Here is a 16,609-nt window from a genome sequence, read left to right as displayed (position 1 = left end):
AAGGAAAAGAGGACGAGATTTTTGGTAGGACATATTAATTATCATCTGTGAAATATATCGGTCAAAATTCCTAATGCACATCAAAGGGAGGAACTCAAATATAAATAGAAATAGAAATAGAAAAAATAGGTATGCAATAATATTGGACATGATGGTATTTTAAGTAATTGGCTAGGTTTAAATATTAGTGATTTTTGTGGATCAGAAGACTGTACAATAAAGATGTAAACACTGTGAAGTTATTAAATGTTCGAAAAGAACCGATCATAAATTTCCAGTGACTTTAATTGTGTACAAATACTTTTTACTTGCTGAAGCAGCATATTAAGGGACTTTCGGGGTTTCCAATTTTGTGGAAGAAATTATCCTCACTCTGTACCACGACAATTTGACCACGTCTGTGAAGATGTCTCAGCTTGAAAACCAGCCATCATACATATCCAAGATTACGAAATGAACAGAGGACTGGACGACAAGGCTACCATTGTCGCCTACTTTAAATGAATTGCACATATTGACCCAGATATTCCATAACGGCCAACCAACTCTCTATGGCGTCCGTAATATATTAGAAGAGATGACTTCAGTTTTTTGTACTTGGAACCTTTGGTTTATATTAATAGCTTCCCTCTAAGCAGCAACACTCTATGATAGTAACTGGGCGGTTATTGACGACCTTGACTGGCTGTTGAGCTCTCGCTCGGTCGGTGTATGATAGGAAAATGAAGCACCGACATATTGTATATACTGGGATTCATAGTATTGATTACCACATGCTTATCACTCACGATGTGTGTCACTGGCGGATCATGAGCTTTTAATTGCACATTGGATTTCTGTTTACCTTGATTCATGAATTATTTCTAGAGTTTTGAATATAAATATTTGGATTTAATATATACAGACGGAAATCCAGTTTTGATATCTAAACGAAAATTGAAAAAGACCTAGATAGTATATGTATACTATGCATTGATCACCTGTCATGGTGATGTATACTCCAAATGCCTCTTCAATTGAGAGAGGAAGAGGAATGTTAAGATGTTCATCTGGCGCCTGAATTTGCTTAAATAATAGAATTGATGCAATCGCTTAAAAGCTATGTTTGTGTATTACTATGGGAATAGTCAAATCTAGACACTTAAGTACAAACTTTAGGTTGCCGCAATGACGTCATACTTATGTCGAAATTAACATAATTTGCCTTAAATTGCCATTTTTAAATGGGTTTAAGCAAATAAGATATCAGCCTAACTTAAAACGTATTTTACATGATAAACATCTTTTTGAAAGACATCTCGCAGTAACATATCTTTTGGATTGAGGTTTCGATTAACACGATCACCAAATGATGCTCCTTGATAGTTTGCAATTTTGCAATGAAATCAAAAGAAATAAAGTCCTAAAACAAATACGCAAGACAAAACCAGAACATTTAAATTATGATATCTAACAAAGTAATGTCTATGAACTTGTGGTGAATGTTTATTTGATATGATACTTGATTATTTTCAAATTCCAGGGGTAAAAAAGTCGTTCTGTCATTCCCTTTTCTTTACAGATAAAACGACTATTCTGATATTTTCCTCACAAATATATTCCTGTTTTTCTTATAAGTTACATTGCTATTATATATCAGAGTAGCAAGTTTGCAAATCGAAAATAAAATTTTATAAATGTTGTGACAGCGAAGATTTCCTGGACTTATATTGACCAGTATGAAGGGTCATTCAAGACACAATGCAGTTTTTGACACGGACATTGAACCAATGCGTTGATTCGTGTACCCTAGTAAAGCATCTTTAATTTACAAATAAGCCGTTATCCCATTTTCACTCTCGGTAAGTAAGACGCTGTTCATCAACTGCTGTTTATAGTCTAGTAACAAGTTGCCAGATAACATAGCCAAGGACCAATTTTACCAAGCAGACAACCATTACCATGTTTGAGTAGACTACATGTATACATTTTGTTTGTTTACCTCTTTTCAAAGTACTCATAGAAAATATTTTCATTAGTAAAATTTGATAACAAAACTTTTGGTATTTAATTTGACAATTCGCCGATATTCAAGTTACACATGTTACAATTAGTAAACTTTCTGGACATATTTTGTCGCTATCTGTATTGTGAGTTGATCATAAAATGTTGTTAAAATGTCCGATTTCTGGATTTATACACTATTGAGTTATTGATCATGTATGCACTGTTGATTTTTAAATGCTTCTTAAAGTTAATATACGTTGAATTAATTAAACGAATTTGGTATTCATACAAAAATTAATACGGAGAGTTATCATACATAAAACACTCACTATTCCACAGGCAATATACTATTTTCATATTACCGACTTTTGACTCCGGATTATATAATTTGTCGACTGGTTACCTTGGACATCATGGTACTCGGTCAAGTAAGAGCAACCAAATTAATTAAAATAGAACATATAATCGGTGTAATTTGAGGGGAAAGTTTACTGTTTTCCGATGATTTTGTAGTGAAAAGAAATGTTAAGCAGGTAATTTCCCCCCAAAATTGTACCGATTGAAAGCTTGGTTTTACTTCTTTATCTTGCTCTTACCTGACTTGGTACCATGATGTCCAAGGTAACCAGTCGACAAATTATATAATCCGGAGTCAAAAGTCGGTAATATGAAAATAGTCTATTATATAGCTTATACACCAATCTATTCCGAGGCGTTACTGTACACAATGCCAATCACAACAGGGTGTACAAGGAATATCAGAGTATCACTTATCCCTAATCAAACGGCAAAACCAAATGCTCAGAAACATCAAACGAATGGAAAACAATTGTCGTGTTCCTGACAAACATTTCCAATTAGAAAAACACTAAGGGAAACATTTACACATGTGTTACACTAAAACACGACGTTTTTAGTTTTTCTTTAAATACAACACAAACGATGTAGACACGGTTGTTAATTCATTGTAGACATCGCAATGCGCACTATATCGGTTTAACATTGTGCACTGGACATGGATGAACATTTGCGCCAATGATAGTCTTGTCTGTTCTTCGTAGTAATCTTTGATAATTCCATTCTACTTGTTTAATATAGATTGGTAGTAAATGTATCAATGAAAAATATTCTACTCGACGTTCTATTGTTACATGTATGTGTATAGCTTTGAAAAAATCTATAACGATAACAGCTAGGGAACTTGCTTTATGACTTTTTAAAAGTAATGGAGAAAAGACAATATGGAAAAAAAATGATTCGCACGATCAGGAATACATTGTTATATATAGCTCATCCTGTGTGAAAATTCACGACTGTCTTTTTTTGTAAACCTGCAAGAAAAATGTTTTAATAGTACATTAGTATTAACTTATTTTTGGACCTTTCATTTTCATGTGTAACATTAATGCAGGAGGGGGACCTCGGTGGCCGAGTGGTCTAAGTAGTTACTTCTGTAATCACTAGCCAGTCAACACTGAGGTTGTAAGTTCGAACCCCGCTCATGCGGGTGCACTCGACTCCAATCTTTATTGACTAGGATTGTTAGTTTTCTTATCGAAGGTCGGTTGTTTTCTCCCGGCACTCCGGCTTCCTCCACCAATAAAAACTGGCCGCCACGAAATAGCCCAAAAGCGGTGCTTAAAGGTGGCGTTAAAAACACCAAAAAAAATCAAAAATCAAATGAATGCAGGAGAGACGAGTTTTAAATAACACTGACGATAACAATTTTACTGTATCATATAAGATGGTAATTAAAAACCATACGTGGAAAAAAGCAACAATAAAATAGAATAGACGATCAGTCAAAAAAACATTTCCAAAACCACTTCACAGGAAAAAAAAAGATTGAGCAATGTGAACAGTGGTTCAACTCGTATACTACCAGTTCCATCTCTACTACTGACATTCATTTTGTTGTCCATGGCAAATAAAATGCTAGGGGAAAGTCGCAATCCGATATGTTCTAAACGAGAAAATACAGCATTTGTGAGTACGACAAGTTGAACATATCTGTGCTAATTTTTGACACATGTATTCATTAATAATTTAAACGGTACGAATTGTACTGTGCATGAAGCGCATTTCGACAACTAATGACTCTTCAGTGTGCTCGAGTCTAAACTATTTAAAAATCAAAAATATAGTACATTCGTTGAAAAGCTGATAATACCAAAAATTACCAGCGGTAAGACAAACACGAACAAGGAATAACGGAGTACTGGTTACTGTTCTTGTGAACTCTCGGACAGTCTTCATATAGAGGTTAAAACAGTGTTTGTTATAACTCAATGCTCATTGGTACCAAATTTACAATATTCTCATTGCAGTCTCCTCCAATAACTATTTGGTGTGTTTGTTTATACGTACTGACTATTTCATGTAACTGAGCAATACAGTCTTGAAAATCACTAAGGTAAAATTGAGAAAAGAATGGGGAATGTGTCAAAGAGACAACAACCTGACCATAGAGCAGACAACAGCCGAAGGCCACCAATGGGTCTTCAATGCAGCGAGAAACTCCCGCACCCGGAGGCGTCCTTCAGCTGGCCCCTAAACAAATATGTATACTAGTTCAGTGATAATGGACGTCATACTAAACTCCAAATTATACACAAGAAACTAAAATTAAAAATGATACAAGACTAACAAAGGCCAGAGGCTCCTGACTTGGGACAGGCGCAAAAATGCGGCGGGGTTAAACATGTTTTTGACAGTCTACATATAGAGGTTAAAACTGTGTTAGTTATAACTCAATGCTCATTGGTACCAAATTTACAATATTCTCATTGCAGTATCCTCCAATAATTATTTTGGTGTGTTTGTTTATACGTACTGACTATTTCATGTAACTGAGCAATACAGTCTTGAAAATCACTAAGGTGTTGAGATGATCCTTTACAAGGTAAGTATACAGAAAGAATAATTAAATTAGGCTCACTAGTGACTTCTATTCCTTGAATTCTTTCGTTACCTATTGTTAATGGTGAAATTATAGAGTCCAAATCTTTTTTCCATCATGCGTTCAACTTGTTCACCAGATAAAAATTTGTCCAAAATGATACCTGAAACTACTATTATATAAATATCTCGAGATAAATATAGTAGTCTCAGATGATACCAAGGATTTGTATAGTATACATGTAAAAATAAAAGATACAAATCATTGATGATATATATACCTAAATATTTCACATTTGATTTACTCTCAATTTTAATATTTTAATATGGGTTAATGTAGCCATCGTAGAGCAGTGAAATATAACGACTGAATATATTCGGGTTACGATGATAGATATTATATAATCTTTATTGCAAAATATATTATAGTAGCTGTGTGCGCATTTCTTAAGACCTTTTGGAAAGTAATAGAAGTATGTGGAAGTATCAAGACAAGGTCACGGTGAGTAAGAATTACAGGATCGTAAGCCGCAGAGAATCTTTTTCAAAGGGGAAAACTCAACATCGCTTGCGAATAGACACTTAAATTTATCAATATTTATATCTCTTAGTTTAACTTATTAGATCAGGGTAACTGCAGTTTCCACGATCCCAATATGGCGGAGGTAGCAATAAGTAAAATCGTTTTCTGATAATTTCTCTGTGTAAACGTGTTGTTTTGGCTATATCGAGTTTCTATCCAGTACGGGATTGAAGAAAAATGCAGATTTTCAACATATCTAACACTGCGGTATTTTCTTATAAATACAAGTGTGGACACAGATGAATGTGGATAGTATGTTTGGATGTTTGACAGTGTTTTATATGACAAAAGGAGTTCTATGTTTTTCCTATATGGTGTTATTAACTGTGTTGCACGATGACAACCAACCTGAGCATGAGGAGTGTTGTTTATTTAATATTTAGATTTTATGTTCAAGAGGGCATGGAAGAGACACTAATTGCATTAATGACCAAATGATTATGATAGAATATTTTCCACATCTTTGATTTTGGATAAATTTTGTAGCTAGGAGAGCAACACATAATAGGTTCATTTTTCATGTGATTTTTTTTTAAATGGGAGATGATATCTGAGAACATGATATCAGGAGGCTGTAATTCAGTGGTTGTCGTTTGTCTATGTGTTACATAATATTTGTTTTTCGTTTATTTTGTGTACATAAATAACATAAATGACTATGGGTTATGGGCTTTGCTCATTGTTGAAGGCTGTACGGTGACCCGTAGTTGTTAATTTCTGTGTCATTTTTGTCTGTTGTGGAGAATTGTCTCATTGGCAATCATACCACATCTTTTTTATATGTATTTGCTCACTATTTGTATGGTTCTATTTATATTACTTTGTGGTGGATTGTCAGTATCATTAGTAAAATATTTTGTTAAAATGTCAACATTGTTTCTCAGATTAGAAGACATTTATTGGTTTTTAGTAATGAAAATGCCTGACATGATGCTTGGGGCTAGATGAGCTAGAAAGTAAACTTCTGTGTTGTTTTTTTATCAATTCTTTGATAACATCTCCTCCAAAGCTGGCCGAAGCAAAAAAAAAGTTTTGACCAATATGAAAACGATATCAACAAAAAAACCTTTGTGAGCATGCTTCAAAGACTCATAACTGATCCAAAAGTAATCTGATAGAACTTCAAGCATGTCAAGTGGGTATTATGAAAATCTACATAATATGTCTAAATATCAAAAAAGTTATAGTATTCAATATGAAAAAGGTATTGCAAAATTATTCTCTTTTCAATTTTTTTTTGTTATATGGATACAAATATAAGTGATACCAATACAGTATTTGTTGTGGTATGAAAGTGTAGTAATTAACATTTACTGTAACAATGTTAATTCACACAAATTAAGAAATAAACAAATGAATGAAAAATGTTGAACATGTACAATGAAATTTAGTTTTAGAAATCAATTAGGCCAGATCGGCCTTATAAATTTTTTTTTTTTTTTTTAACATACTGAATGACCATTTACACTCAGGACCGAGTCATCAGTAGGCAGTACAGATATATTAAAACAACCTAGCATCATATTGCTAGTAGCGAGTGAAGCATTGTCGGGTAAATTTGTTCTTTTTTTAAAATTTGGTTAAAGGACAAAAAATGTTTGGTTCAAATCATAATAAAATGCTTTTATCTCCTTATTACTTACATTGTACATAGAATGGATACTACCCTGACAAATCCTTGTACATGAGAGTTGTCTGTCAAATCTTTATTTCACAAAGAATGAATTGCATAACAATGAACTGAGCTCAAAGCAAAGCACTTAAATAATACACTTAGACAAAGAGCTCAATCCAGTGATATACTTTGTACTACAGGTCCTTCATGAACATCCTATCCACCAAAACCATATCTCACAAACATGCCATACTACATGTACATGGTTCGATCAGAAGTCCTGAAAAAGATATGAATTTTATTATCATATTTTAATTATACATACACAGGTTAAAAGTTATATACTCCAATGGCAGTCTTTCCTGCTTAAATGTCATGTGTAGAATGTGATATACCATTTTTGGGTCTATATGGGTACTGTCCTTTATATTCATTAGGTCATTTTGACACAACAAAATATATAGAAAATGTTAACTTTGATCTGGAAATTGAGTTCTTTTTCGCAAAATAAACCCACTAAAACTAAACTTTGAATGCAAAAGACCCCTAAATGGCTAACAGATATTGCTATAAAGAATAGTCCATGATGATTATTGTTATTAAAGAGTTCATGAAATGTACACTGATTCTGTCAGTTGAATGGACTAGAATGAGATAAGTTATATAAACATAAAGGTTTTTTCAACAGTTGTGGTGTAAATTAAATCAGTTTTATTTTATGGTTGACATATTTAAGTATATATGTAGACCATTGGCTTTTCAACACATTGATATTTTACAATATCGATTATCTATTTATTGTTATATTGTTGGTATTTTTCACCTTCCTAAAACAGTTTTAACGCAACATGAACGCAAGCTTAATAGATCTTGATAGTGTGTCCTCACATATTTTGACGTTGCTGAAAAATTTTGGTTGACATATGTATCCTCTTCTCATCGTTTTTCGTGCTATTAAGAATGCATACTGTCGTCACAATTTCCATTGATAAGGCATGCATAGTACAAATTCATATGACGAACGAAAACATATGATCTGACCATATACATGTACATGTATGTATAGGTTATCAGCTTTTCTACACATATTAGCCAGTAAGCCGCAATGAACCTATTATGGCGAGTGAGCGAAGCTAATGAGCTTAAATGAATCAAATTGTGTCCTCAGTGGGGGATATTTTAAGGGATCTATATGAAGAAAACCTGATCATCTGTTTATCGTTCTATTACTGGCTTTTTCACCTCCCTAACTTGGCCTAAGACAGTTTTTACAGACGAAAGCAAGCTTGATAACTACTCCTCACACACATGTATAGATTATCGGCTTTTCTACACGAGTCATGAATATCGTAAAATGTTAGCCAGTGAGCAGGCCCGCAATGAACCTTTTTAGCGAGTGAGCCCAGCTAATGAGCTAAAATGAATCAAATTGTGTACTCAGTCACAGTTGGTGATATTTAAAGGTATCTACACAAAGAAAACCTGCTTATATAAATCTTAGTGGCGGATCCACAACTTTTCATAAAAGGGGGGTGGCCGCTGACTGACCTAAGGGTTGCCCACTCCCGTCATGCTTCCCCAGTGGCGGATCCGGGGGGACGGTTCCGAGGGTTGGAACCCCCCCTTTTTTTGGACGATCAATGCATTTGAATGGGGACACATAGTTGGAACACCCCCCCCCCCCCCCCACCCTTTGTCCCGAGTTAAGAACCCCCCTTTTATAAAATGGCTGGATCCGCCCCTGCTTCCCTATAAAATCAACCAAATTTTCCACACCCCTGGATCCGTCTATGTAACTGTTTATCGTTCTGCGTAATACTGGCTTTTTTCACCTCCCTTACTTGGCCCTAGACAGTTACTTATCTGTTTATCGTTCTGTCACTGGCTTTTTTTTTTAGACTAGAGACTTCATGTGTACAAACCTGACGTCAAACTCGTGTACTATAAAAGAAGAGACAAATAATTTCACATTAAATCCTGTAACATTACATCTAAAGATAATTACAATCCAAAGTAAATTATATTACGATGTCAATGGACTAAATTCCCGCGCAAATGTCATCACTGGGATAGACCAAAACGAATTTTAGGTTTATGTATCATTCACATTCCGATCAATTTACTCGGTTAAATAAAATACATGTGTTAACTATTTTTATATTGGTTTTGAATTTAGTTAATCTATCAGAAAAAAGGATTTATTTCTCGCAGATAGCCCTCAATACTATACACCAACTCGACACTAAAGCTATAAAACCCTAAAACATTATAGTATATGGAATCGTCCAAACGGATTACCTAATATTGATATAGGTGAAATATGTAGATTCAGAATTGTGTACACAGAAATAAGATCAGAAATAAAGCCCTATGTAAGGTGAAAACAATAACACAACTGTATAAAATCATTGTTTATTAAATTTGCTTGCATAAGAACCATGAAGTTAAAATTTATAACGATTACGTTTATCCTGTCAACCCCTTTTCTTCATTGCATCAAGGCTTCCGTTGCTTTACATCGAGCAGCAATTCAACCAATCGGGGAATGTTAAGTTGGGACATACCTCTATTTTTGGAAGCGTGATCTTTACATCGAGGCTTGCGTTGCTTTACACCGAGGCCACAGTAGTTCGACCAATCGGGGAATGTTTATTTGGGGCATGTGACCTATTGAACTGCAGGTTTTATAATATTTTAATCGAAATTGTAGAAAAATGAAATGTTGTTAGTACATACAAAACAGAAAATGATGAATACTTTTAGTAAAAGATAATTTGGATCCGGGTTCTGTGTATTCACATCATTTGTACAACTCTCCTTACTGATGCCATTTTTTGGAATTTCTGTGACCTAAATGGTTCGCGAAAATTAATATTTTATTATATATATAGTAATAAAGGAAAGATTTTATATATATATATATTTACACGGGGGGCGAGGGGTCTCAACATGGGTTTTTTTGGTACAGATGTGCAGCTGGGATTTCAAAAACACCCCCCATTCATACATTGAAGTCTTGTGAAATCCTGACCCATATACATATTTCATGGCAAAATCATAACCCATTAATAATATTCCTCAGCAACAACTACGATCACACGAGCAGTGTCACAAACATGCTAAATCAGTTGGCCACCACTAGCTGAGAGACGTTTACAAACCAGACTTATTTTATTTTATAAAGTAATACACTTGTTTTGTAGCCATTCCATCGCATATTCTTGAACAAACAGACAGCAGAACAAGACAAAACCATACTCAGAACATGAAAAAGAACCAAAGAGGATTATTTCTAAGGCATTGATACATCATTTACAAACACTTACATTGTTATTAAATATTTTTTATGAATTTGTTTAAATTTTTGTCAATCACGCATGGAAAACAAATTTCTTGTTAGAGGGGTCTAAATACAGCACAAACATTTTCCAAAAGACTAAAAAAGTGAAAAAGTATATTTTAACAAAACGCATTTGACTAACAGGTCGAACAATAAAATGTTCTTAAACCCTGCTGAATGCCATTGCCAAATAAACGGATCACCGATGTAATAAATGGATCTTAATTTTAAATTTAATACTAAACAGAAAACAATGAACTTGCGGAGAAGATGCTATACCGCAACCAAAAGGTGCAAAGGTTTTTGTACACCATATCCGGATTTCGACAAATAATGTCTCTTCAGTGATGTTAGGAATCGAAAAGGTATTTGGAAAGCCCAACAATTTACCTCAATTTAGGATAGACTCTTGAATTTTGAGGAGTCAAATTAGGATGAACGGATTATATAAACCCTAAGGCAAATATAATACAAGCCCAAACGAAAAAATATAAACAAGTCTAAATTGAAAACAACGTTCAAACCTATGATTGCGTTGGATAAAAACCGCAATTTTTATACGTGTGCATGCAAAACAAATTTCTTGTTAGAGGGGTCTAAATACAGCACAAACAACATTTTCCAAAAGACCAAAAAAGTGAAAAAGTATATTTTAACAAAACGCATTTGACGAACAGGTCGAACAACAAATGTTCTTAAACCCTGCTGACTGCCATTGGCGATTGCCAAATAAACGGATCACCGATGTAATAAATGGATCTTAATTTAATATATATATATATATATATATATATATATATATATATAACTGCAAATTTCATTGTTCGAAATGTGCCTATTAATATGCTATGTAGTATTGTTTAATTGCTGCATCATTACTATTTGTATACTAGTTGTATGGGCCGTTGCCAATTATTGTAATTGAGTTTGTACCAATAAAATATTTGTATTGTACATATACTGATCCTCATTCTATCCTGTATCTTACATAAATCGTCTTATATATATACTGATCCTCATTCTATCCATTTTCCTTAATATTCAAATGATTGATTAATAAAAGATTGTATCAATCTAAGTGTTTTTCTACACTAAGTCTTACTATTAAGTTGTAGTTTGATATATTCATCCTCAGTTTTGAATTGTTTGTCACAATTTTTAAAATTGGACAATTTTGATAAAAGTACATTTCTTTGTGATTCATATTTTGTACAGTGCAAGATAAAATGTTTTTCGTCTTCTATATTATTAATATGACATAATTTGCACAACCTTTCTTCTCTGTTAACTCGCAGGTACCTGCCTCTTTCAATTTCAAGTTTGTGTGCACTTAGCCAAGTTTTACCAAAGTTGCCCTATCTTTCCACATAATCAATTGATCAACATAGTGTGCACGTTTATTTGAAAAACAATAATGTTGAAAAATGATAATTTTGATGATTCCATAATATATGAATTTTGTTCCTGTAAAATTTGATAATGAATTCGTTGTTTTATCTTAGCAACCATAGGTTTAAAAATTAAGTTACTAAGGTACGTCAAATACATAACAGATAAACCATAATTATGACAAACAAGAAATGTTTCAAAGAGACAAAATCTACCAGACTGGAGTCAGTGAACTGTTCGCTCAGATCTAAACATATCCCTCAGAACAGCCTGCCATGAAATGGCCTTGCAATTCCCTATTCCAGTATTTTGTTTATTTTTTTTTGTCGTGTGGCCAATGAGATAACTGTTACTCTCCATCCAAGTCACAATGTATTTAAAGTTAATAATTATAGGTCAAAGTACAGCCTTCAACACTTGCATGGAGCCTTAGCTCACCCGAACAGCAGTCTCAGTTTGTTTTGCGTAAAAATTGCTTCCAGGTTCAAGCAATACTGTTGAGTCTTAAAACATGGAAATCGAAGGAAAACTGATCATTTTTAGCCATTTTACTGAGAAAAAAAAACAATCGGCTGGGGCTTCGCCCCCCGAACCCCCAACCTCTCTGGGGGCCTCAATCGGCGGCCCCCAAATTCCTGCCTTCCCTGAATTCGTACCCTAGTTACGGCCCTGATATATAAAGAGAATTTCTCTAAAACTAGAGGCTCTAAAGAGCCTGTGTCGCTCACCTTGGTCTATGTGCATATTAAGCAAAGGACACAGATGGATTCATGACAAAATTGTGTTTTGGTGATGGTGATGTGTTTGTAGATCTTACTTTACTGAACATTCTTGCTGCTTACAATTATCTCTATCTATAATGAACTTGGCCCAGTAGTTACAGTGGAAAATATTTTGTAAAATTGAAAAAAATTGACTATAAAGGGCAATAACTCCTTAAGGGGTCAATTGACAATTTTGGTCATGTTGACTTATTTGTAGATCTTACTTTGCTGTACATTATTGCTGTTTACAGTTTATCTCTATCTATAATAATATTCAAGATAATAACCAAAAGCTGCAAAATTTTCTTAAAATTATCAATTCAGGGGCAGCAACCCAACAACGTGTTGCCTGATTGGTCTGAAAATTTCAGGGCAGATAGATCTGGACCTAATGAACAATTTTATCCTCGTCAGATTTGCTCTAAATGCTTTGGTTTCAGAGATATGAGCCAAAAACTGCATTTTACCCTATGTACTATTTTTTAGCAATGTCGGCCATCTTGGTTCGCGTGCGGGGTCATCGGACACATTTTTTAATCTAGATGCCCTTATGATGAATGTGGACAAGTTTGGTTAAATTTGTCTTAGTAGTTTCAGAGGAGAAGATTTTTGTAAAAGATTACAAAAATTTACGAAAAATTGTTAAAAATTGACTATAAAGGGCAATAACTCCTTAAGGGGTCAACTGACATTTTGGTCATGTTGACTTATTTGTAGATCTTACTTTGCTGAACATTATTGCTGTTTACAGTTTATCTCTATCTATAATAATATTCAAGATAATAACCAAAAACGGCAAAATTTCCTTAAAACAACCAATTCAGGGGCAGCAACCCAACAACGGGTTGTCCGATTCATCTGAAAATTTCAGGGCAGATAGATCTTGACCTGATTAACAATTTTACCCAATGTCAGATTTGCTCTAAATGCTTTGGTTTCAGAGATATAAGCCAAAATCTACATTTTACCCCTATGTTCTATTTTTAGCCATGGCAGCCATCTTGGTTGGTTGGCCTGGGCACCGGACACATTTTTTAAACTAGATACCCCAATGATGATTGTGGCCAAGTTTGGTTTAATTTGGCCAAGTAGTTTCAGAGGAGAAGATTTTTGTAAAAGTTAACGACGACGACGAACGACGGACGCCAAGTGATGAGAAAAGCTCACTTGGCCCTTTGGGCCAGGTGAGCTAAAAAGTATCTTTTCATTCCATATAAGGGATAGAATGAGGATCAGTATATTTACGACGATTTCTAAAATAAGTGTCTTTTTTTTAAGATACGGGATAGAATGAGGATCAGTATATATACAATCATTTCTATAAAAGAAAAAGTGTCTTTTTATGTTTACAACAATTTCTAAAAGAAGTGTCTTTTTCTTATATACTGATCCTCATTCTATCCCGTATATGGAATGAAAAAAAACTTTTTTTTAACGAAATCCTCTTATATAAGATACGGGGTAGAGTGACTTGATGAAGAAGCATATTTTTGTTCTCAGAAATCTTATTCTTCTTGTCCTTTCTGTATGCTCTCTTCTATGTTTTTATTAATTTTCTAATATCTGTCACCCCCCCCCCCCCCAAAAAAAAAACCATCACTGAAACCTTTGTTAGCAGACTATCAGACCCCGGGTATATCACTTGCACAGTAGCCACTAATTAGGTTCTAGCATTAAAATACAGATATTTTTTTCATTGCTTATATAAAAAGTTTAGAAATCATTAGGTATACTTTAGGTCCTCTATGGTTTGAATTATAGTCATTTTGTACCTTGACCATTTCGTACCTCCCATTGCGTACCCTGGCAATAACCATTTCGTACCTTGACCATTTCGTACCTCATGGAATATTAACATGTATGTCATTTCGTACGTCATGGAAGATTTATATGTAATACCATTTCGTACCTCATATAAGATTTATATGTATGCCATTTCGTACCTCATGGAAGATTTATATGTAATACCATTTCGTACCTCTTGGAAGATTTATATGTATGCCATTTCGTACCTCATGGAAGATTTACATGTATACCATTTCGTACCTCATGGAAGATTTATATGTTATACCATTTTGTACCTCATGGAAGATTTATATATATACAATTTCGTACATCATGGAAGATTTATATGTATGCCATTTGGTACCTCATGGCAGATTTATATGTATACCATTTCGTAACTCATGGAAGATTTATATGTATATTATTTCGTACATGATTTTCATGTGTTACGTGTCTTGGTACAAACTGTTTCATAGACGTATACTCCACATGCCCTTATTAAACAATCACTCAATCATGAATAACTAAAAACCAAACAGACTTAACAAATATTTTATTTTACTGTTGGTATGCATATACAAAACAATATAAACAGAAAGCACTAATAAAAACAATCCTATAATGCCAAAATGGCAAACAAGCATATATAAACACATGAGATCTTCTCAGGACTATTTAATTTATTTTTACTAAGTTTAAAATGTTATACTTGTTTCATATTATATTTTTTTCCTTTGCTTCAACTTGCATAAATCTTTCCTAATGACATAATTGTTAGTTAATTTTATTTTTCTGTTGGTATGCATATACAAAACAATATAAACAGAAAGCTCTAATAATAACAATTCTGTAATGCCAAAATGGCAAACAAGCATATATATCTATGCACATATATATGGCACTAAATTTGAACCTTTTATAGCAACTATTGTATAACTGTTTAAATACTATTACATTACACTGTATATTTAGTGTAATAAACAAATTAGTTTAATGTTATAAAATGTTTAATATTTGCTATGAGGTTGGGTTTTGCACATTGTTGAAGGACGCACTAATGTTCATGTTGCTGAGCTGTGTTTTTACATTTCAATTATTTTGAATAAGTTAAGGTATTAATTATTTTGAATAAGTTAAGGTATTAATTATTTTGAATAAGTTGAAGTCAGTACTTTGACCTATAATGGTTTACTTTTAGAAATTGTGACTTGGATTGAAAGTTGTCTCATTGGCACTCATACCACATCTTCTTATATCAATTTTATTAAATTTTCGGATAATAAATTTCATATCAATCATATAATTATTGTAAATATTCTGATAATACTGGAAGGAACCATTCACTTGGTTCAAATCATACCTCAAAGTTTAAATCTGTTGGATCTTTTGGTCTGCTTTTCTCACGTAGACGGTAAGTGGACCTCTGAAGGTTGTGTACATAAGGGCTGCTACCTGCTGGTGCTGTGTGGTCGGAATGACTAACCATGGCATCATTGACTATCTGTGCTGCTTGAAGGCATTGGTTGCGGCATTTTGCTTAGACTGTGAATAATCTATTGGCTGTCTGTAATTTCTAAAATTTAAAAGCCATAGCAAGTTCTTCGATTGGTCACATAAGGTGCAAATACTTATGCAAACACTTTGACTCACGGCTTCCTTCTTGAGTAAAAATCAGCTTGTGTCCCTTTTCACTGCATTTCCTAACAAATACAACTATTAATTACTATGAAAACAGTTGAAGATAATTATTTCTTTGTTGGTTAATTAACCTCAAACTTTTAGTGTTTAACAATTAATATATAATTAATTAAGATCAAATCCTGCAAACAAACAAAGTGTAATTAAAACTACTAAAGTTTCCAAGTGCTGCTTAATCAAACCAATCCTTGGTCTTTATAAAATTGTTACGTCTAGATGCAAAATTTAAACATTAACATTAAAATTATGAAAAACTTTACAAATATAATACGAAATAGTTAACATGTTTTAAGTCCATGAGGTACGAAATGGTAGATGCATTTAGCCTATAGGGTACGAAATGGATATTATCGTGGGTACGAAATGGTAAATGTTGGGTACGAAATGGCAGAGGTGCGAAATGACTTGCTTCCTATGGTTTTATCAGCTCTGCTGTGTTTGTGTTAGGTTTTGGCTTTGAAAATCACTGAAGAGACATACATTTGTTAATATGAGTTGTCGAAGTACACATCTGTTGCAGCTTAAGATCATTGGTACAGTAAATCTTGTAA

At 33.6% G+C, this 16,609-nt stretch overlaps 1 protein-coding gene across 3 annotated transcripts in view; it reads right to left on the bottom strand.

Moving 5' to 3' along the window:
• Positions 1-3,179: 3,179 nt before the first annotated feature.
• Positions 3,180-16,609, bottom strand: part of LOC127717643 (uncharacterized) — a 39,407-nt gene continuing 25,977 nt past the window's right edge. The window contains exon 6 of one of the 3 annotated variants that reach the window (XM_052223365.1): positions 3,180-3,317. The gene's annotated coding sequence lies outside the window, so the exon portion shown is untranslated. Of the gene's footprint in view, positions 3,318-14,896; positions 16,061-16,609 lie in introns of those variants that run through there. The other 2 variants (XM_052223363.1, XM_052223364.1) reach the window with 2 other exon arrangements.

This window comes from Mytilus californianus, unplaced genomic scaffold, assembly GCF_021869535.1.
Source record: "Mytilus californianus isolate M0D057914Y unplaced genomic scaffold, xbMytCali1.0.p SCAF_10, whole genome shotgun sequence".
Lineage (NCBI taxonomy): Eukaryota > Metazoa > Mollusca > Bivalvia > Mytilida > Mytilidae > Mytilus > Mytilus californianus.
Note: the sequence above shows the minus strand (reverse complement) of the source record. Positions and strands in the feature narration are given on the sequence as shown.